Source organism: Anolis carolinensis, chromosome 3 (genome assembly GCF_035594765.1).
Source record: "Anolis carolinensis isolate JA03-04 chromosome 3, rAnoCar3.1.pri, whole genome shotgun sequence".
NCBI classification, from domain to species: Eukaryota; Metazoa; Chordata; class Lepidosauria; order Squamata; family Dactyloidae; genus Anolis; species Anolis carolinensis.
The window spans coordinates 37,206,929-37,230,908 of NC_085843.1; positions in this window are offsets into that span (position 1 = coordinate 37,206,929).

A 23,980-nucleotide genomic window follows, 5' to 3' on the forward strand; every position below is an offset into this window, starting at 1 on the left:
ACTAAACTTGGCAACACAACCCCTCATCCATGCCTCTACATTCATACAACCAAAAGAAAAGAAAAATAAAGTCATAATTAGAGGGAAAGGAATAACTGTTTTTATCCAATTGCTGCCAGGCTAAACTCTGCCAACTTGGTCTCCTAGCAACCTATTCAGCCCAGGGGACAGGCACAGTTAGGCCTCAGGCCTCTTCCACACTGCCTATAAGATACAGAGTATCTGATTTTAACTGGATTATATGGCAGTGTAGACTCAAGGCCCTTCCACATAGCTATATTACCAATTTATAATCTTATATTATCTGCTTTGTACTGGATTATCTTGAATCCACACTGCCAGATAATTCACTTCAGTGTGCATTTTATACAGCTGTGTAGAAGGGGCCTCATATAATCCAGTTCTAAGCAGATAATATAAGATTATAAATATACAGTAGAGTCTCACTTATCCAACATAAACAGGCCGGCAGAATGTTGGATAAGTGAATATGTTGGATAATAAGAAGGGATTCAGGAAAAGCCGATTAAACATCAAATTAGGTAATAATTATACAAATTAAGCACCAAACATCATGTTATACAACAAATTTGACAGAAAAAGTAGTTCAATGCTCAGTAATGCTATGTAGTAATTACTGTATTTACAAATTTAGCACCAAAATATCACAATGAATTTAAAACTTTGACTACAAAAACATTGACTACTAAAAGGCAGACTGCGTTGGATAATCCAGAACACTGGATAAGCGGATGTTGGATAAGTGAGATTCTACTGTAATATGAAATAATTACTGTGGTAATCCAGTCCAACCCAATTCTGCCATGGAGGACACAATCGAAGCACGCCCAACAGATGGCCACCCAGCCTCTCAATAATAATAATAATAATAATAATAATAATAATAATAATAATAATATCATACAATCATAAGGTTAGGAGACACCCCTAAGGATCATCCAGTTCAACTTCCTTCTACCATGCAAGATGACACAAACCAAGCACTCCTGCCATCCAAGATCTGCACAGTAATAATACAAATCAAATCATAGAATCAGACAGTTAGGAAAGACCCCTAAAGGCCATCCAGTCCAACCCAACTCTGCCATTGGACGATACAATCCAAGCACTCCCAACAGATGGCCAGCCAGCCTCTCAATAATAATAATAATAATAATAATAATAATAATAATAATAATAATAATAATAATAATAATAATATCATACAATCCTAAACATTTCTGTTATTCCCATTGATTTATTGGATATACTGTAATTAGAATTAGCAATTGGATTTAGGTTCGTCCATTCATATGCAGCACTAAGACCCTATCACATCAATGGCATTTCATCTACATGCATACACATTATGTGTTTTGACTCGGTCGTCAGGATGTTTATCATCGTAACATCCATGCCAATATTCAGGGACCTTATAGCATTAACAATACCATATTTTTGTGTGTATTTTATCATCATCATCATCATCATCATCATCATCATCATCACCATCGGCTATCACTCGTAGCCGAGTATGATTGTCTTCCAAGTGTAGGGTCTTGGCGGTGGGTCCATTCTTGTTAGAAGCCTATTCTTGATCTGCATGTTCTTTTGTAGTGAGGACATCAATTTTCAGATGGAAACCAACATTCCATTTTCTGTCCTTGTGTTGAGAGTATAGAAGTTGCTATGGGAGAAGGTGGACAGGCATTCAGACAATGTGATCAGTCCAGTGAAGTTGATGGCAGATAATCATTACTTCAGTGGAGGAGGTTTTTGCTTCTTCCAAAATGCAAACATTTGTCCACCTGTCTTCCCAAGAGATTTGCAGGATTTTTCACCGGCAACATTGATGGAATCATTCCAGATGTTGAGTGTGACCTCTGTAGATGGTCCACATTTCACAGGCATATAACAGGATTGGGAGGACAGTAGCTTTATAAACAAGCATCTTGGTATCCCTATGAATGTCCCGATCCTCAAACACTCTCTGTTTCATTGAGAAAAATGCTGCACTCACAGAGCTCAGATGGTGTTGTATTTCATTGTTTATATTGACTTTTGTGGAGAGGTGACTGCCAAGGCAGCAGAAATGGTCAACATTTTCTAACGTTACACCATTAAGCTGTATTTCTGGCATTGCAAAGGGATTGGCTGGTACCTTTGGTTTTCTCGATGTTCATTGAGAGGCCAAGCTTTTCATATGCTTCTGCAAATGAGTTTAAAGTGGCTTGTAGGTCTTCTTCTGAGTGAGTTCAGACTACATTATCATCAGCATATTAGAGTTCTGATCATATTGTCATGATCTTAGTTTTGGCTTTCAGGCTGCTGAGGCTAAATAGTGTACCATCTGTTTGATATATGATTTCCATGCTGGTGGGAAGCTTCCCATCAACAAGGTGCAGTATCATAGCGATAAGGGTGGAGAATAAGGTTGGGGAAATAACACATCCCTGTTTGATGCCTGATTCCACCTTAAATCAGTCACTTTGGGAGCCATTGTGGTACAACACTGTTTCATCATGGACGAGCAGCAGAATGTTTACAAATTAGTCTTGGCAACCAATTTTTGGAAAAAGTTCCATAGAGCACTGCAATTCACTGTGTCAAATGTCTTTGCAAGGCCAATGAATGGCATGTACAGAGGTTGATTTTCTTCCCTGCATTTTTCTTTGCACTGTTGTGCAGTGAAGATCATCTCCACTGTTACTCTGAAGGGGCGGAAGCCATTCTGGAATTCTAGGAGGATGTCTTCTGAAATAGGTAGAAGGTGGTTTGCAAGGATTCTTGTGAGGATTTTCCCAGCAGAGGGAAGGGAGATACCTCTATAGTTTCCACAATCTGTTCAAACTGTGTGTTTTTATACCACCCTAACTAATCCTAACCAAGGTGAGAACTACTTTTCAGGCACAGGTCAAAGTCTCCAGAGAGGAACTCAAAGAGAAGAATAAATTAATATTAAGTGTGTTTGTGTCCATATGAGTCATCTTTCCTTAATGATGATGTTAATGTGCTCATAAAAAGATAACGGTGCAAAAGAGGAACGTGATAGCACAAGATGATTAGTATTTTATGACAGAATTAAGCTGCCTGACAAATGGCTCATTGGTCGAGCTGTTTTACAGCCCAGAAAAAATGCAACATTAATATGTTAGAAATGCCTTTTTGGATATTTCTTTCCCCCCGTAGACGAGCATTAACTACAAAAATGCTAAAAGGAGATTGTTGAGTAAGGGACAATACTGAGGTAGGAGGACAGAAATATCTAGTGATTAGCAACTACTCAGTTATTTTTTATGAACATCAAGTAACTGAATGCTTGAATACTGAGAACTAAAGTAGATGCTAGGGTAGACAAATATGTAATATTTTGGTCTTTTTTACACAATACAAATGTGTCACAGTTAAGAAATATGAATACCATATCAGAGAGATGGCCTACAAAACTGGGACTGTAATTGAATGAAGTGACCATATGGTAGTGCTGTTGAGCTATTTGAAAGACTACACTTTAAGATGTGGAGCAAGATCCATTAAAAATAGTGTCATGAATACTTTTTAAACATTAAAAATATTCTATAATTCAATTTCCAGCAAGACAGAGTTATATCACAGGCACTTTAAAAGAAGGAAGGTAGACACACAGACCATATGTAACTAGTACATTGGGTACACAAAAAGGCGGTATTACATTTTATTCAGCATTCACACAAATAAATATTCATTCAGTCATCATGCATACATTATCATCCCTTCTTCCTGCTCCTGAAGAAGAGCCCCACACATAAGCCAGATTGTGTTCCCTACAAATCTGTCATTCTGCAAATACACCATCTTTCTCTGTCTCTTGGAGAAAATGGCAGGTAACCAGACTCCTCTCCATGCAGTCATGCCGGCTACATGACCTAGGAGGTGTCTACGGACAATGCCGGCTCTTCGGCTTAGAAATGGAGATGAGCACCAACCCCCAGAGTCAGACATGACTGGACTTAACGTCAGGGGACACCTTTACCTTTACCTTTACCCAGACTCCTGCTTTCTACCACACTTTTGGATAGTAAAAAGGTCTCTTATAACATATTTCTTGCTGTTGTTCCACAAAGTTGTAAATGACTGACAGGTTGTTTTGCAGCTAAAACTTTTTGACTCCATCACTTCCTGGACATGTTTTTCTTTAACTGATGTTGGTTTTCCTTTTTAAGTAAGGTGCATTGTGTTTGCTTCCTTAACTTAAAGAATAATTGTCTTTGATTATGTAAACATGTAGTTTTATATCACAGGGTTCAACAGTTAATCATTGTCTCTAGTCATGTCAGCAGTTCAGCAGTTTAGTAGTTTTCTTTCCTTAGGCTTTTGCAGTTTTCCAGGCTTCATTCCAAGAATAGTGTCTTCAGCCTCAGTCATAACCCTTTCATACAATTTCATTCAGACCACACATGATTTTTATCACAATAGGATAACAATTCACTGTTGTCAAAATAAAGTCAATATATAATAAAAAAGAATATAATAAAAAAAGAATACCATTTGCACGCGCGCGCACACACACACAGATGCAATTTAGGAATCATTCCTCTTATTTATACATAAGCACATCTTATCAACCCTAGGTACCAAAATTAATGGTGATGAATGATGTGTGATGCATGGAGAGCTGCATGATTTCTATCCTAGGTCATGACTAATTTAATCTCTATTGTTTCAATGATTCCACTATATAGAGGACTAATACTGGATTTACCCCACTGTGTCCAGGGGACCTATCTGCTTCCTCAACTTGTAGCCCTGAGCAGTTTCCTACATAATCTGTTTTCTGATGGATTTATCTTTAACCCAGCTTGGAATGGGATACAGTCCAAGAGAGAATGCTTCAAATATACAGGTCTTCAAATGGGATTTGAAGTTTTCTTTTCCTTCACTTGTTTTTCTGATTGAAATATTCCTTTTGGAAGCCCTGCCTTTGGAGCTGGTCTGTTTTGCACAGTAGGCCTCCCAAATAATTCTACTTATTACTTTGATTCTTTTTTTTTCATGTAGCAAATAATTTTTATTTTGTTTTCAAAAAAAGAGGAAAAATAACTCAAACAGCAAAAAAGGGAAAAAGAAGGGAGAGATGGATAATGTTTCCTCTTTTATCTCACTTTCTTCCTATACTAAATAATATGTATATTGATATCCCCCTTACGTTTCTGAAGATACAATAGACTTATGTGTAGAACTATTTAACTAACATGTCTCCATGTTATATACTTACATATATATCCTCATATTTTCCCCATTACTTTGTTTCTTGAGCCAATATGTTCCAAGAGGAATTACCTTTATGCCAAACTCCAGGATCAGAATAAAATTCATGATGGGTGCCATGCTTCTCAGTGTTCCGTTTACTATAGGCTAAAGCAGAGGGCCGGTCCACAATCCTTCAGACTGTTGTGGGGCCAAATTATCATTTGAAAAAAAAATACAAATTCCTATGCATACTGCACATGTCTTATTTGTAGTGAAACAACAACAACAACAACAACAACGAAAGAACAATACAATATTTAAAAATGAAAACAATTTTAACCAACATAAACCTATCAGGATTTCAATGGAAAGTGTGGGCCTGCTACTGGCCAATGAAATAGTCAAGTTAATTAGGATTGTTGTTGTTGTGTGACTTCAAGTCATTTCAGACTTTGGCCGAGCCTAAGTCTAAAATTAATTATTTATTTACTGCATTTATTTACTACATTTATATCCCACCCTTCTCACCCTGAAGGGGACTCAGAGCAGCTATATGTACATACAATATATTATATTATTAGCATAGCACAATATTAGCATTATATAATTCTATATTGAACGATACCACTATACTATTACATGTTATATAATATACTAGCTGTGCCTGGCCACGCGTTGCTGTGGCGTTGTCTGGTGGTGTTGGTGAGAAATTGTTGAGGTAGTGGTGGTATTGAATGTCTGTTGTATGGTTGTCTTTATGTTTAGTATGCACACTGAAGTGGATTATATGGCAGTGTGGAGTCAAGATAATCCAGTTCAAAGCAGATAATATAAGATTCTAAATGGGTTATATAGCTGTGTGGAAGGGCCTTGAGTCTACACTGCCATATAATCCAGTTAAAATCTGATAATCTGTGGAAGAGGCCTAAGTGAGGCCTAACTGTGCCTGTCCCCTGGGCTGAGTAGGTTGCTAGGAGACCAAGTGGGCAGAGCTTAGCCTTCAAACTGGCAGTAATTGGATAAAAAACTATTATTCCTCTCCCTGTAATTAGGACTTTATTTTTCTTTTCTTTTTGTTGTATCAACCTAGAGCCGTGAATGATGGGTTGTGTTGTCAAATTTCGAGGTTGGAGGGCCTGTAGTTTTGTTGTTTTGTCCGCTGCCCTGATGCCATTACTCTTTTATATATATAGATATAATATATAACGTATAATTAATATTATTATATGGTATTATTATTAGTATTATATTGTATAACATAATATTATTATCAATATTATATGTATATACAATATATTATATTATTAAAACTAATACAAAAATATTATATTATAAAACTGAGGATGGGGGCCAGCTAAATGACCTTGGAGGGCCGCATCTGGCCCCCGGGCCTTAGTTTGAGGACCCCTGGGCTAAAGGTTATCGGTGGCTTCTCTGTTGGTGGAGTGATGAAACTGCTCTAGAATTTAGACCAACTTTTAAAGACTTATCCAAGATGCTCAACTTAATCTTACACTTGATCTACATGGGCCTAATAACCTGTAATTGCTGTGCTTTGGGTCCTGGCTATCTTCACAACATCCTTCCACTTGTAGTAAGTATTGCTTGGTGAACTAAGTTAATTTAGTTTTACCCTGTATTAAGAAAAGTCAGAGAATACTTTGGTGTTTGTCTGAAATTTCAAAACAGTCCCCATGGCTTCAATGTAGTGTGAACAGAAGGAAATGGTCCACATGGCCCACTGTTGCCATGCCCTTTCCTTTTATTGGGCCCATGGCACTGCTATCACCACTCCTAGACAGCCACAGAGGTGCCTGCGTGACCATGAAGAAGGAGGAGGGATTTTATGGAGTTGTGGACTTCTGGAATGGTGAGGGTGAAATGAATGGTAAGGTGATAATCTGGCAGGGTGATGCCATCTCAGCCTGGCTGGACTGGCCAAATAGTGCATGTGGCCATCTCTGAGGTCTTTTTGCTCCAGATTCCCCTGATGACTGACCAGTGTAGTTGAGGTCTTAGTACCAAGCATAATTCCTTTGAAGGTTGAAATAAAATTGATAAAGGGTTCATCACCCAAGTGACATGGGAGCCACTAGCTGCCACTGATATAATTCCCTCATAGTCTTTTGTGACAGGAGTAGCACTTTGCTTATTGCTAGTGAACAGAGAGATTACCAGAGCAGGGAGCATCTATTAATGGATACAGAATGAATGATGGAAGAGTTTCACCTGGCAAGGGAGTCATAGCATATCACTGAATTTTAAATAATGTCATTCAGAAGTCAATCTTGGGAAAGAAATATGACAGATATTAAGTAACCAAAGTCAAGAGAATATCCATTTTTATGCCAAGGCTTTTAGAAATATGGCAGAAGTAGATTCCAAGAAAAATCAATCCTGCAAATTAATGAAGGGATGTTGGAAATAGGAGGAGCCAAACCTGATTCCATTGATGGATCTGAGCTTTGCTTCTAAATATGTAATTTTAAAAAACAAAAAAGTTCTTCTCAGACACCCATTTGTCTGCAAATGCCTTGCTGGTTCTGATCCTATTGAAGAACCAAGCAAAGATCTGAAACCCTATGCAGAAAGAATCATTCATTCTTTTAAATATAATAGTTAAAAGATGTAGAAAGGGGCTATACCAAAACCGAAACATCATCCATTGCTGTTTCTTCACAATGGGCATGATAAATATACCATTCTTCTTTGCATGATTACAATGAGAATGTCATCAAATACTAAACAGTAAATGGGAAGGTCATATGTAATGGGGACCTGATGTATTGTATGTGTGAAAGCTTTTATTATGTTTGGGAATCCCCATTGTGTAGGGCTCCTATCGTGTGGACTTTATGCACATATAGTGGGCCCTTACTGTGGTTCCAAAAACCATAGATTTTCAAGTCCCATTATACACAATTTGGCCATACAACAATTTCCTATGTACAGTGTCCCCCTCGATGGATTGTCACCTTGCCGTGGTGAGGGGGCTTGCGTGTTCCGATGAACCTGTGGGCACAACCACTGGAGTGATGCACTCCCAGGAGTGGCCGCAGGGGAGGATCCAGACCAAGCACAATCCGAAGACCCAAAGACCTCAACGGCGGAGCAGGCGGAGGATAACATGGTACATGTTACAACGGCTGTGAAGGCGGAAGAAGGCTGCAACAGACTGAGAAGCCACTCTCGTTGTGTTAACCACACCACTGCTGGAACCTCACTCTGTGAAGACTGTGTGTTGACCGGCCGTGCACTGATCTCCACACATTAAAAAAAATCACGCACAGACGTCTTCCAACAAAAAATAAAAACAAACCTACAAAAGTCCCATGGCGATCAGCGAGTGGCGACGGGGGCAGGACTGTGAAATCTGGAAGCCCCTAGTCACAGACGGGCACATGGGCGGTGGATATGGACTCAGTCGTTCTACCTCAAGGACCGAGGCAGTTGAGTAGTCCGGCAGCTGTATCCATGACTGAGCAGCCCTTTTTAGGATCCGCTCTGCTCACCCCACACAGGAAAGGGGCTAGAAAAGGTGCCCTAAACATAGTCTGCCTCTCCTACCCTGACTGGACTGCCGCGTCCAGAGGGGTCACCACTCTGCGGCCAAAAAAGAAAAATGAACTTTGGAACATGGAACGTACGGACATTGTTAGATAACACTGACAGCGAGCGCCCCGAACGCAGGACTGCTATCATTGCAAGGGAGCTGGGACACTTTAAGATCAACATAGCAGCCCTTCAGGAGACCCGGAGAGCAGGAGAGGGGCAGCTGAAGGAAGAAAAGGGAGGCTACACCTTCTTCTGGAAGGGACTGCCTGAAGAAGAGCGAAGAATACACGGAGTTGGCTTTGCTATCAGAAACGACCTGGTGAAGCACCTGACTGAAGCACCCACTGGCATCAATGAACGACTCTCAACCCTCCAAATTAACCTTGCCAAAAACCAACAGGCAACCATCATATGTGCCTATGCACCAACTCTAGATGCTGACGAAGACATCAAGGAAAAATTTTACTGTCAGCTGGACACCATCCTATCGGAGATACCTAAGGAGGACAAAATCATCCTCCTGGGGGACTTTAATGCCAGAGTTGGAGGGGACTTTGACCTGTGGCCAGGGATCATACGAAAAGACGGGGTTGGAAACAGCAACTCAAATGGCATCTTGCTTCTCACCAAATGTGGAGAGCACAACCTTGTCATCACCAACACGCTCTTCCGCCAGAAAAATATCATGGAAGCACCCTCGGTCAAAGACATCATGGAAGCACCCTCGGTCAAAGCATTGGCACCTCTTGGACTATGTTATCACACGTGCCAGAGACCGCCATGATGTGCTTCTCACAAGAGCCATGACAGGTGCTGATGACTGCTGGACGGACCACAGGTTAATCCGATCCACGGTGGCTATCAAGATCGTCCCCAAACGCAGACTCCAAGGAAGAAAAACAAGGCACAAAATGAACACCCAAGCCCTTCAGGAGCCCTCCAAACGAGCCCTTCTCCAAACAACACTCAAGGATCATCTACCCACAGAACACCCCGAAAATGTTGAGGAACATTGGAACAAACTGAAGACCTCCATCATCACAGCCTGCAAAGAAGCCATTGGATACCAAACTAAGAAACATCAAGACTGGTTTGATGATAACGACAAAGAGATCCAACAGCTAATTGATAACAAAAGGAAAGCCTTCCAAACATGACAGAGAGACACCAACTGTGCTGCCAAGAAAAAGATCTATGCCAGTGCAAAAGCTGAGGTCCAAAGAAGGACCAGAGAACTCAAGAACATCTGGTGGACAAAGAAGGCTGAAGAAATCCAACACCTTGCAGACACCCATGACGCTCAGGGATTTTTCAAAGCCACAAAGATCATCTACGGAATAAGAAACCATGGCTTACAGCCTCTACGCTCATCAGATGGAACCAAAATTCTGAAGGACAAAACATCAATTGCACTACGTTGGGAAGAGCACTACCAGAACCTGCTGAATCGCAGCTCCAATGTGGCCAAAGAGACCCTCTCACAAATCCCGCAACAACAAACCAGGGATGACCTTGCAGCACTGCCTAGTTTGGAAGAAGTCAGCAATGCCATCAGCCAAAAAAAAAAAAAACAACAAAGCCAGCGGACCTGATGGGATTCCTGCTGAAATCTTCAAAGAAGGTGGACCTGAGCTGATACAACAACTCATTGAAAAGGTGTGGATGACCAAGAAAATCCCAGCAGACTTCAAGGATGCCACCATCATCACCCTTTTCAAGAAAGGGGACAGAACAGACTGCGGGAACTATCGTGGTATCTCCCTTCTAACCTCCGCCGGGAAAATCCTCGCTAGAATCCTTGCAAACTGCCTTCTCCCTGTTTCAGAAGACACCCTCCCAGAATCCCAGAATGGCTTCCGCCCCTCGAGAGGAACAGTGGACATGATCTTCACTGCACGACAGCTCCAAGAAAAATGTAGGGAACAAAACCAACCTCTGTACATGGCATTCATTGACCTTGCAAAGGCATTCGACACAGTGAATCGCAGCGCTTTCTGGACCATCCTCCAAAAAATCGGGTGCCCTGACAAATTTGTGAACATCCTGCGGCTCCTCCATGATGATATGATGGCAACAGTCTTGGACAGCAACGGCTCCCAAAGTGACCCATTTAAGGTGGAATCAGGTGTCAAGCAGGGATGTATTGCCCCTACCTTATTTTCCATCTTCATTGCTATGATACTTCACCTTGTTGATGGGAAGCTTCACCTTGTTGAGTGGAAATCATCTATCGGACAGATGGCAAGCTATTTAACCTCAGCAGACTGAGAGCCAAAACCAAGGTCACCACAACATCTGTTATAGAACTCCAATATGCTGATGACAACGTAGTCTGTGCGCATTCAGAAGAAGACCTACAAGCCACTCTAAACACCTTCGCAGAAGCATACGAGAAGCTCGGCCTCTCATTGAACATCGAGAAAACCAAAGTGCTCTTCCAACAGGCACCAGCTAATCCCTCTGCAAAGCCAGGAATACAGCTTAACGGTGTAACATTAGAAAGCGTTGACCATTTCCGCTACCTTGGCAGGCACCTCTCCACTAAAGTCAACATTGACACTGAAATACAACACCGCCTGAGCTCTGCGAGTGCAGCATTTTTCCGTATGAGGCAGAGTGTTTGATGACCGGGAAATCCATAGAGATACCAAGGTCCTTGTTTATAAAGCCATTGTCCTCCCAACCCTGCTCTACGCCTGCGAAACGTGGACTGTCTACAGACGTCACACCAAACTCCTGGAGCATTTCCATCAACGTTGCCTCAGGAAAATCCTGCAAATCTCTTGGTAAGACAGGCGGACAAATGTCAGCGTGCTTGAGGAAGCAAAGACCACCAGCATTGAAGCGATGCTCCTACACCATCAACTCCGCTGGACTGGCCACGTTGTCCAAATGCCCGATCACCGGCTCCCAAAGCAGTTACTCTACTCCGAACTCAAGAATGGGAAACGGAATGTTGATGGGCAGGAAAAGAGATTTAAAGATGGGCTCAAAGCCAACCTTAAAAACTGTTGCATAGACACTGAGAACTGGGAAGCCCTGGCCCTTGAGCGCTCTAATTGGAGGTCAGCTGTGACCAGCAGTGCTGCGGAGTTCGAAGAGGCACGAACAGAGGGCTTAAGGGAGAAACGTGCCAAGAGGAAGGAGCGTCAAGCTAACCCCGACCAGGACCGCCTTCCACCTGGAAACTGATGTCCTCACTGCGGGAGAATATGCGGGTCAAGAATCGGTCTCTTCAGCCACCTAAGAACACACACCCAAGATGGAAGACAATCGTCCTCGAGCTACGAGGGATCGCCTAAGTAAGTAAGTAATGTACAGTGTGCCCCCTGACATGTGGATGGTCAAGGGTGTGGAAGAAAAGACACAGCATCAATGGTGGGGACAACAGATGGAAGAGGCCATCCAAATATAGAAACAAAGACAGTTCAGTAACTGATTGGTATGGAGTTTTATTTACTCGGTTACTTCTTAGTGCTGACAATAGCTAACAGAAGTGACTCCCAGATCAAAGTTATTCTCTATCAAAAGTTATCTTTGGATTCTGGATGCCCATGATGATTGCCGAGAATAATTATATTCCTATATTATATTCCAATAGCATGGTGTATTTGGAAGAAAAACACTCAGATGTTCACGTATACACAGAAATGTCTCCTTTGCATTCAATAACATCAGAGCCAAAACTCACTGTGTAACATCTATTATGAATTATGTACTTAGCTTCTTTACTTGGGATTCAGGCCAAATGTAAGGAAAGATTGATGAAACACTCAAGCAACTGTTTGACCAATTTATCAAATTTCTATGAATACGTAGTTTTGCGTGGATATGGAACTCAGGCAAAAATAAAGCAATGGAAGTATGAGAGCAATTTCTCTATAAAATATCCACATTCCTAAAATGCCAATCCTTTAGTTCAGCATTATGTCTTCTCATGAGGTAAGAAAGCGTTTCCTGCTTGCACTACAATTACTTCCAGAGAATAGCTATGCTAATCTATGTTACAGTTATGGCAAAAAAAAGTTTTAAAGTTGATGTTATGGCAATGGGATAGTAGTGCTGAGAACATTGTCCCCACATAAAAATTCTGCTCCTTCACACTAAATTTTCCTCTGTTCTCCAATTTTTTTAGCGTTGCAGGGGGCGATACAATGAAAATTATTATCCTACCTTATGCTCAGTCCAGAAGTTAAATCCAAACCAAGTATCCATGACTTAAAATGCTTATGCTGAATCAATTGGTCTTTAGGGATATCACAAGACTCATTATTGTTTATGAATTCTACCTCTATGCAACCATTAAATGTGCAAGAGCTTCATTCCTTTCATAGAATAATAGAGTTGGAAGAGACCCACAAAACATAGATGCAAACATCAAACATACAAAGAAAATTTCACTTTTACTACATACTAGTTTAGGTACCTGGGAATGCCCAGGTTAGGTATTTGGTAATTTGAAAAAGTCATTTTTTATTTTATAAATGGTCTCATGAAGAAAGTGCATAAGGATGAGAGTGGACTGCAACTCCCATCATGCCAGGCTAATTCCCCTCAAACTCCACCAGTACTTCAACATGGTCATGGGGGTTGTGTGCCAAATGTGGGTCAGATCCATCATTGGTGGGGTTCAGAGTGCTCTCTTGATGCAGGGTGAACTACCACCATGCTGGGTCAGTCCCCTCAAACCCCTGCAGTATGTTTTGTCGGTCATGACAGTTCTGTGTTCCAAGTTTGCCAGATCCATCATTGGTGGTGTTCAGAGTGCTCTCTGGATGCAGGGTGTACTACAACTCCCACCATTTTGGGCCAGACCTCCCAAAACCCTCCAGTATGTTATGTTGGTCATGGGGGTTCTGTGTGCCAAGTATGGTCTAGATTCATCATCGGTGTGGTTCAGAGAGTTCTCTGGATGCAGGGTGAACTACAACTTCCACCCTGGTGAATCAGTCCCCTAAAACTCCTCCTGAATGTTATGTTGGTCATGGGGATTCTGTGTGCCAAGTGTAGTCCAGTTCTATGATCAATGCAATTCAGAGTACTCTCTCTGGATTCATAGTTAACTACAACTCCCACCCTGGTGGATCAGTCCATCCAAACCCCTCCAGTATGTTCTGTTGGTCATGGGGGTTCTGTGTTCCAGGTGTGGTCCAGATCTCTCATTGGTGGGGTTTACAGTGATATCTGGAAGTGGAAACCAATAGGAAACCTGTCACAAATATACTCACCCACATGAATACATACATTCTGACAGTGATGTAGATAAGGGGGACCATAAAGCCATGAATCTTGCTCTTTCACTTTCCTTCTCCCTTATCCTTCTCAGCTCAAAAACAGCTGCTTATGAGCATGAGGAACAAATAAAGTCCATTTTCTGTTTTTCTGTTCCATACAGGAGCGTCTTTTCTACTTATTTACAAAAAATTACAGCACAGCCATAAAAGTGTCTGATCTGCGACAGTGAGAGAATAATGAGGCTTATGCAACTTATGCAAAACTACAACTTTTTGCATGAGCACCACCCACATCATATACACAAATCTAACAAAATAGATCCAACATATGAAGCTGATACGATTTTTTGCACAGCCCTAATACAAACATACACTGATTTTTATTATTGGCATAGAAATATAGAGATTTTTATATATTTTATTCAAGAATGAAATAGTTGAATGCTTTGTTTACTAATACTATTGCTCACAACCCTTCAAAAGAGACCAGAGAACAGTTTACGCATTTCAGGTCTACACCTTTAAGAGAAAGTGTTCTGTATTTCAAATTAAAATTTAAAATCTGTCTTTCTATTTTTCGGCTCCATTTGAATTGTTACTGTGATTCAGCTCTATACTTACATTTCTCTGAGTCCTTGACACTATTGCCCATGAGAGTTGCCAAAAATGTTGTTGTTTTCTATTGTAATGCATGCTATGTACTTGACAGAGCTCAATCTAGCATTCAGTTCCTTGAAAATAACTAGTGGTACATCACTACTGTAGAAATTTTCAAGTGAACGCATGAACTCAGTCTAGAGAGAAGACAATAGCAGATTTCTTTTTTTCTTTGAGCTATTACACTATGTAACACAATTTTTTCCTGAGCTATAAATGTTATTTCCTAATTGGTTCTATCATAAAAACATGGAGAAAGTTTATTAAATTGAAAAATATTTGTTTTTGCAGACCATTCTGCAGCACATTTTGTGGTATTTTTTCAATGAATATCTCATCAAGTCTTAGCTAATTCAACCTAGTTTGTGGCAGCCACAAAAATGAAGTTTCTGAAGTATAACTACTACTTTCAAAGTAAGTACCACACTATTAAACAGGAAATAATACTTTCAAACCAGAACAGATTTTTTTCAAATTTTGTTACATAATGTTATTAATTAAATTCTGTAGTCATGGAGACATTGGCATCCTGACACATAAATTACCTCTTAGATCAATCTCATCTGTATTTCTAGCCAGTGCAGGGTCTGACACAACTTTGCTCATCTTGGTGGGTGCTTTGTACCTGAAACTAGACAAAGGAATTTATTTGTTGGTTCTACAGGACCTCTTAGTGATTTCTGCTTCCAGCAACCATTATTCTTATGGAACACCTTTCTGTTTAAGAATCCCTGGTGGTGCAGTTGGTTAAATCCTTGAGCTGGCAGGACTGATGACTTGAAGGTTGGGTTGCTGACCTGAAGGTTGCCAGTTTGAATCCAATCCAGGAGAGCGCGAATGAGCTCCCTCTATCAGCTCCAGCTCCATTCAGGCCCTGGCTGTTGCGCAGGCTGGTTAGTAGCCAGCTGCAATAAGTCACTATGACCAAGAGGTCATGAGTTCGAGGCCAGCCCGTGTTGGAGTGAGCACCCGACAATTAAAATAAAAAATAGCACTGCTCGTTGTTGACCTAAGCAACCCGAAAGACAGTTGCATCTGTCAATTAGGAAAATTTAGCTACTGCTTATGCAGGGAGGCTAATTTAACTGATTTACAACACCGGACGAGGAAGTACTCTATCAAAAAGGATTCGTCGTCACAGTGAATGATGAAGCAGCAGCACCTCCTGTGGCTGGAATCGAGCATATCCTCACAAAGCCAGAAGCTGGGAAGTTAAATAGCCTCTGTGTCTGTCTGTGTGTTGTTTGTCTAATGGCATTGAATGTTTGCCATATATATGTACATTGTGATCCCCCCTGAGTCCCCTTCAGGGTGAGAAGGGCAGGATATAAATACTGCAAATAAATAAATAAATAAATGAGAGAGCCTCCCACAAGGATGGTAAAAACACAAAAAAAATTGGGTAACGTCCTTGCAGATGGCCAATTCTCTCACACCAGAAGTGACTTGCAGTTTCTCAAGTCGCTCCTGACATGGAAAAAACCCCCCACCTTTCTGTGTTATAGTTTAGAGGCAATGTTTTGTAGTGGTTCTGGCCTTTCAGGATGGCAGTTTCCAGAAGATGGTGCTAGAGGACTCTCCCTCACTTATTGTGGGGGTTAGGTTCCAGGACCACCCTCAATAAGTGAAAATCTGCGAAGTAGGGACATTTATTTTAATACTTATAAATTATTTTAAGTCGTTATCAACCAATCGTGTGTTGATAAATTGCTTCCTTCTCCTCCTGTTGCCGTTGGGCTCCTTTTCTCTCCCTTTGGCTTCTCCTTCCTCCCTTCCTTAGGCTGTAAAATGTAATTTTTTATGATTTATAATAGTCTTGTCAGAACCCAGTTTTCAGGGCCTGGATTGTGGCGCCAGAAACCAGGGCCACTGACATTCCAGGCTGATAAGACACCTGCTACGCCTGACCCTGAGAAGAAACGGCTGCGGGTTTTGGCGGGGGGATTTCGTGGGGTTTTTGTCTGGCGGGAATTGTATCTTTGAATGAGGGGGAGGGTATATAAGAGAGTGCTAACTGATGCCTGGCACTCTTGGCTTTTTAGATGTCAATGTTTCCTGTAGTAAAAGTTTCCAGTGATCACAGAGCAAGTCTTGTGTCTTCATTTGGGTGTGGCTATAGTGAGCTGACAGTCTTTTAGAGTTTATTGAAAAACCGCAAAACAGCAAATCTGCTAAAAGTGAACTGCGAAGTAGTGAGGGAAAACTGTACATGTATTGGCATTTAATAACCTACAGTGTGCTTCATTTTGACTCTTCTGATATTTAGTTTCCCATCATGGAAAGCAACCTGGCCCCTCCTATGTGTCTTGGACCACACCTTCCATAAGCCCCAGCCACAATTACCAATAGACAAGATTGGTAGAGTTATAGTATAAAACCAACTCACTTATCACTGTTCTAGGTATAGAGATTTGAAGTTTACTGTTATCAGATGATACATGTATTGTACTGCTACTCTTTTATAACATAATCATAGAATCACAGAGTTGGAAGTGGGTCATCCAGTCCAATCCTATTCTGATATTCAGAAAAATGCAACCAAAACACTCCTGGCAGATGGCTATTCAGTCTCTTTTTTTAAAATCCCAAAAGGAGGAGATTCTACTGCAGAGCCAACATATTCCAATGTCAACCAGCTCTTACCATCAGGATGTTTTTTCCTAACGTTTCCTCAGATTTCTGCTGCTCTAATCTGTAGAGCAGCAGAAAGCAAGCCTGCTCTATCCTCAATATGACAACCTTTCAAATATTTAAATATAGCTATCATGTCACCTCTTAATTTTCTTTTTGCTGAGATAAACATATCCACTCCTCAAAGGGAGCTTCCAGAGCTTTTATCATTTTGGTTACTCTCCTCTTTAACACGTTCCAGCTTGTAAACTTAGGTGCCCAAAACTGGAAACAATATTTCAGTTGAGGACTAACCAAAACAGAATAGAATGGTATTATTACTTTACTCAGTCTAGATGCTATGTTTATATTGATGCTGCCTAGAATCACATTGACTTTTGTTGCTGCTGCATCACCCGGCAGACTCATGTTAGCTTGTGATCTATTAAGACTACTAGATCCTTTTTACTGTTGACATTCATTTTTTTAGTTTTGTCTCAGCTCTCTAATCTGTTAGTCATTTTGGATTCTGATTCCCATAGACCTGGGAGGATGGCTGAGAGGAAAGAAATCTGAGAATAATATATACCAAGACAACATCAAATAGACCATGAAAATATACTGGAGGAAGTTCTTACATAATCAGAGTGTTGGGCAATAAAATGACTTAGAAAATTGAATGTGGGTAAGTACAAACTAATGCATACTGGAAACAAATTCATGCCTGTACACAATAGAGGGCCCTAAATTAGCTGTTGCTACTCCGGAAAGAGAAGTTTCAGTCATTGTTTCTGAAAACACTGAAAATGGCTTATTGCATTGCAGCTGTCAAACTAAAAAAAAGGTAAACAGAGCCCTAGGTACAGGAATCATTATAAAACGGATAGAAAATAACACAGGGATATTAGAATGGCACTAATATCTACAACACAAGTATGTACTGTGCACGTACAAACTGTCTTGTTTAGATCCACTCACTTCACTTCAGAAACATAACTTTTCAATTAAAAAGCATCACAGAAGAAAATAAAAATAAGGATGGGCATTGAATCTAAGGTGGAATTTCTCAATTGAGGCCTTTCATCTTATCTCCATGAGGTCAGGAGAAGGGGGCAGAAGTAGCTTATCATTTTATTATTCTCTTCCCAGCACCTATCAATTCTGCTAGCACTGGTTTTCTGGCATCAATAGTTCTCCCAGGGGCTGCTGAATAACATAATCTTCATCCCTGGAATGCTCCTGCCAATGACTGTGTGATGATGCAACAGTGTCTGAGGAAGCATTCTGGGGAAAATTGTGATTGATGCCTGCAGGGAGGAACACTATGAGCAGCACATTTCCTCCTTCTCATTGAAAAATTCTACTCTCCTTTTCCACCTATCAATGGGATGAAAACAGAATGAACATCTGGGTTTTTCTTATATTATTTAGCAATATACCAATGAGAAAATAAACTGTGTAAAAGCAAGCAGCAGAGCCAGCCCACAATATTTCAGTATCTGACTCAGAGTACAAAACGGCACCCATGTCTTCCATGTACAGTTGGATCTTACTTTGATACTGATAAAAGTCCAGCACACTCTGATGCACCTGTGTAGTAGGTCATGCAAGGATATGTAAGCTCAGCCATCTGAAACATAGTTCTGTTCTGCCCTCCAGTTGTCCCCACACAATTTACTGCTAAATATAGCACCACTGCTCTGGCTAATGGTAGTATCAGCTGGGACGAGCAGTCTGAGTAACACAGTGGATTTTATTGCACAAAGCTGCTATATTATGGCAGTTGTACAATAACAAATAGCAGCATCATACTAGTGTGAGCACCCTCGTTATCACACATCCCTGCATTTATACAATTGCACCAATTCACCAGTCTGTGTCTTCTGCTACTTCTGCATTATCTTGTAACCCCATCTTCCACCACTTCTGCTGCTTCATATTTTAAATAGTTTTTATGCCATTTCACAATTCCAGCAATGTTTAATAACAAAGGAGCACCAGTGCACTGTGGGTTAAACTGCTGAGTTGCTGAACTTGCTGACCAAAAGGTTTGCAATTTGAACCCACAGAGCAGGGTGAGCTCCTGCTGTTAGCCCCAGCTTCTGCCAGTCTAACAGTTCAAAAACATGCAAATGTGAGTAGATCCATAGGTACCGCTTCAGTGGGATGGTAACAGCACTCCATGCAGTCATGGTGGCCACATGACCTTGGAGGCATCTATAGGGGAAAAACTTTACCTTCACCTTTAATGGCAAAGAAAATAAAACTTGAAATCAACAATTACTGCCTTGACAATAGTGAAGGGGAAGCAGGAAAGTGGTAGGGAAGAAGAATCCAACGCCTTGATGTAACTTCAATGCTAATATGTTAACACAGAAGCAGAATGGCTCCATTGTACCAGATAAAAGGCAGGAATGTGGTGAAATCTGCATCTATTGATGGGCTTGCCCATCAATAGCATGAGGCAGGTTTATCTCTTGGAGGAGGCAGGCCAACAATGAGATGCACATGGTGTTGTGTGATAGGAGCAATGCCAGTTAGTCTTTTTTGTGCAATGAAGTTCTCAGACAAAATGCTAGATAATTTATGCTAGTTACAAATTTTTTGGCAGCATTTCTAATAAGAACTCAAAGAATATTAGTATATTTCTCACCCTTGACAAGAAACTTAACTGAAAAATTGGGGAATTCTCAGAAATCCACTGTCATATGTGTGAATGAAAAAAACAAGATTTTTCCATGCATTAAAGCAGGGTAAGCAACTGCTAACATTTAGGAAGCAAATTTGCCCCTCAATGGAACTTGGAGAGCCACCCACCCTGCACCCCAAAATAACATTTAAAACATTTAGAAATTACCCCATAATGTCCATCATGTACCCAAGCATTGTGTTGTTGTTTGGGAAAATGTGCTGGTCCTCTCAGCAAAGTAAAAGCACAGTATTCAGCAATATACCACAGGATAAAGCTCTGGGTGTCCAGGTTGTATCAAACTGTATTGTAACATAAATGTACTTTTAAAGTTTGTATGTATTATAAAGTATGTATTATAAAGAAAATGAATTCACAATGGTATTCTACTACAGAATTTGCCTGCACGAAATAAAGTGTAAATACCAAATGGTAACAGCAGTTGTACCTTTCTTCATCTAGCTCTGTTTTACTGTTGAACACCATTCCAGTGCAACTAAATATAAAATAATGCTTATTGACATGTTCATTCTTTGGTAACAATTCCATTGGGTCGTGTTCTGTTAAGCTAGGCAAACATGCTGCATTCTCTTCTCTGATACAGCAGATTACATGCTCCAGGAACCCAAGGCTTCTCCAACCTGTGAAAAACATTATGTAAATAAATGGAAGAAAAAACACATGATCTGGAACATTTTACTGTCCCTTGATTCTATATCATAGCATTTATTTGAACACACCATGAAATATAGTCTTTTTACCAGTAGCATTTTCCTTTTCACAGCCAACTCCACTCCAGGCACTCCAAGCTTTCATTTCCATATGCATTTGACATAGGAATGCATTGGAGCAATTCCTGCAGTAACACAGAAGGAATGGAAGAAGCTGAGCATGTATCTCCAAAATGTCTTATCCTATGATTCCCTCATAACAATTGATTCTTTTACTGAATTATCACAGAGAATGTCATAATATATTTGCCAGACTTTGGCAATTTCACAAGAAGAAGCAGGAACCCTAATATTGCTCGTCGGTACAAAAAAAAAAAAAAAAAAGGTATTTCCTCAAATCTCTCCATAGCAAAAACAAGCACTTCTAAATGACAAGGGGCTCCCAAAATGATTTTCTGAAGCACTTAGAGGCATTTAACATTTTTCAGTGTTTTTGAGAGAGACAGAACCCTCCACAGAGCTGCATAGTTTCTAATGCCTCTTAGAGCAAGAGGGCCCATCTATTCTAGTAGGCAATAGCACTGCACTTGGTTATTGCTTGTTTGCTGCACAATTGGCAGTAAAATGAAGGTCATGATGCCCACAAGAGTACACAGATGAAGTTTCAGTGAATCCATTGTTTTTAGTTTAATCTATTGTTTTATTCTTTGTTTTCTTGTCATATTTAAGCATCTATGTTTTATAGCACAAAGCAAAACAACTCCCAATCTGTTGACAGCTTAGACAGACAGCAGCAATACCTGGATATACCCCAAATCGAAAAGAAGCAGGAAGGTGTAGTTGGATCTTAGTTGATTTGAAGACTTATTGAAAAGCTGACAGGTGTTAATTACATAAAATATACTTATGAAACAACTTTCCAAATTAGAAACTTCAGACAGTTTCATAATAAAAACAAATAATAAAATAGAAATAAAATAATCAGTTTGGGACTGGCAGGTTTTTGCCTATAAAGCACAACAAGAAGACCTGGAGGTTAGTAGATGAAAGAAATCATTTTTAGAATTGCTAAAGTGGAAACAGGAGGAGACTTGATTGTGAGGAAAAGGAACATTCAGGTTGTGCTGGTTGGATTTTCCAAAACTGATATTTATGATTATTAGTACATGTTTGCTTCAGTGCCAGATTGTCATCTTGGATGCTGGCATATGAATAGCAATAAAAGCATGTCTTCATTCTGCTTTTGACTCTATTCTTGATTCTTTATGGGGGAAAATATCCCCTGTGTCCCCTAGGAGACCCTAGAAGGCTACACACACTCCATGCTATCTACTAGGGCAATGGTTCTCAACCTGTGGGTCCCCAGGTTTTTTGGCCTACAACTCCCAGAAATCCCAGTCAGTTTACCAGCTGTTAGGATTTCTGGGAGTTCAAGGCCAAAACATCTGGGGACCTACAGGTTGAGAAACACTGTCCTAGGGGAATTATGTGTTAGGGGACGTGAAATATATCACTTGTTTTTGTTTTGCCTTCCCTAGATTCAAAGATGCCATTTCCCTCTGTAGTGTTTTTGGGCATAAAATAGGAAACAACCCTCTCCCAAAACATAACCAGAAATGTATATTCAATTAATTCCAATTGTGATTTTAATTTAAAAATCATATTTGGGGCTGATGTGGGTGCTTGTTTTTGGGAAATGGCCCCTATGTTGTCTGACCCTGGCAAACCCTATTCTGTGGTCTCTGGTGCCCTGAACAGAAGGGTAGGAAATAGATATACCAACTCCTAAGGTAGATATGGATATATGGTAAGATTTTTGGCAGGTCACTCTTTTAGCTGCTTTTTTCCAAATGGCTTTCACAACACAAGGATGCCCAATAAAAGACCAACTTTACCTACATCAAAACAACAAATGGCATAGTTAGCTAATACTTTAATACTTTTAAAAGACCAATTAAATGTTTAAAACATAGTACAAAGATGGTTAGAGCTTTTGAAACCTTCTTGAACTCTTCATCGTGAATGACGTTACAACAATTAGGGAAGAAGGGAAATGCCAAGAGGTTTCAAAATCTCATTGCATATGTTTCCGCTGCTTCAAGATAGTTACTGCAGGCTTGGTAAACTAGAGAGGTATTAAAGTATCAGTTGGAATACACAGCTAATGATTACTCTCTATTCCCACTGCTCAGATAACTGGCACTGACCAGAGTGATAGCTGAAAGCTCATACTTTAACACATCTTATTTACTGAGCCTGCAGTGAATGTTTCTGTGCTATCATTTTTGGGGGTATCTGAAGATACCAAATTAGCTACTGAACAGGAGGATGCGATGCTTAAAGAATTGGACATTGGACATTCTCATTATTTTTCCGAGGGGTGATCCCGAGAAAAATGAAGTAAAAGCAACCAAATTTGGTTTCAATTGGCATACTTTGCCTATTCATTGCAAGTTGTCTCCAAGCCTGACAGTACAGGGACTTTTCCTTTAGACCAGTGTTTCTTGAATTTCTCTACAAATACATAACATAATCAGGGCATCATTCCCTCCAAGTTTCAGAAGGATTAGCACATCTACTGATTTTGGGGAATTTTACTTTTTTTTGAAATAGAATTAGATCTTTTTATGTTGCTATGACTGGCTGCAGTGGACTGGCGTGGACTCAGAGGACAAGACACATTTTCCACTGCAAGCAAGCCCATCAAATGTCAGAACGTTTGGGTCATCCACAAATTTTTAGTAAATTCTTAATGTTTCTAGAAATAAAATCTCCTTTAAAAGAAACCTAAAGTTATCCCCACAGAACCCCTGTGAAAGTGGGAAAATAAATAGCACTTCATTTTTTTTATCTGAGAACAACATATGTTGTCCATAGAGTTATGCTGAAAGATTCCTAGAGAAATATTTTATAGGAATCTCCAGGTCCACTAGCAGAACAATGGCCATGACTCATTTTCTCCGCCTATGACTTGAGGCAGCACAACAGTATAATGTCATGTGCTTCCTGGGATTTCACAACCACTTCAGGACCCACAAGACGTATACAGAAGATCCAGTAAAACTAGAACTCAACCAACCAACGCACACAAAATAGACACAGACATTAGCCCTAAAAGACAGTGATACCCTCAAAATGAACCCAAAAAGAATTGTGCCTTGCAAAATAGACTTGCAGTCCCTAGAAGAGTTAGAAACTAAAGGCAAAAGATGCACATCCTCTCCCAAAAAGAAGGAAACAGTAAAGCCTCGGCTTTAAGTTATCATCAATTCCCTTTCTCTCTCTCTCCTAGTGCCTGTCTTCCTGCGTGCAAAACTAACACTAAAAAGTAAAAA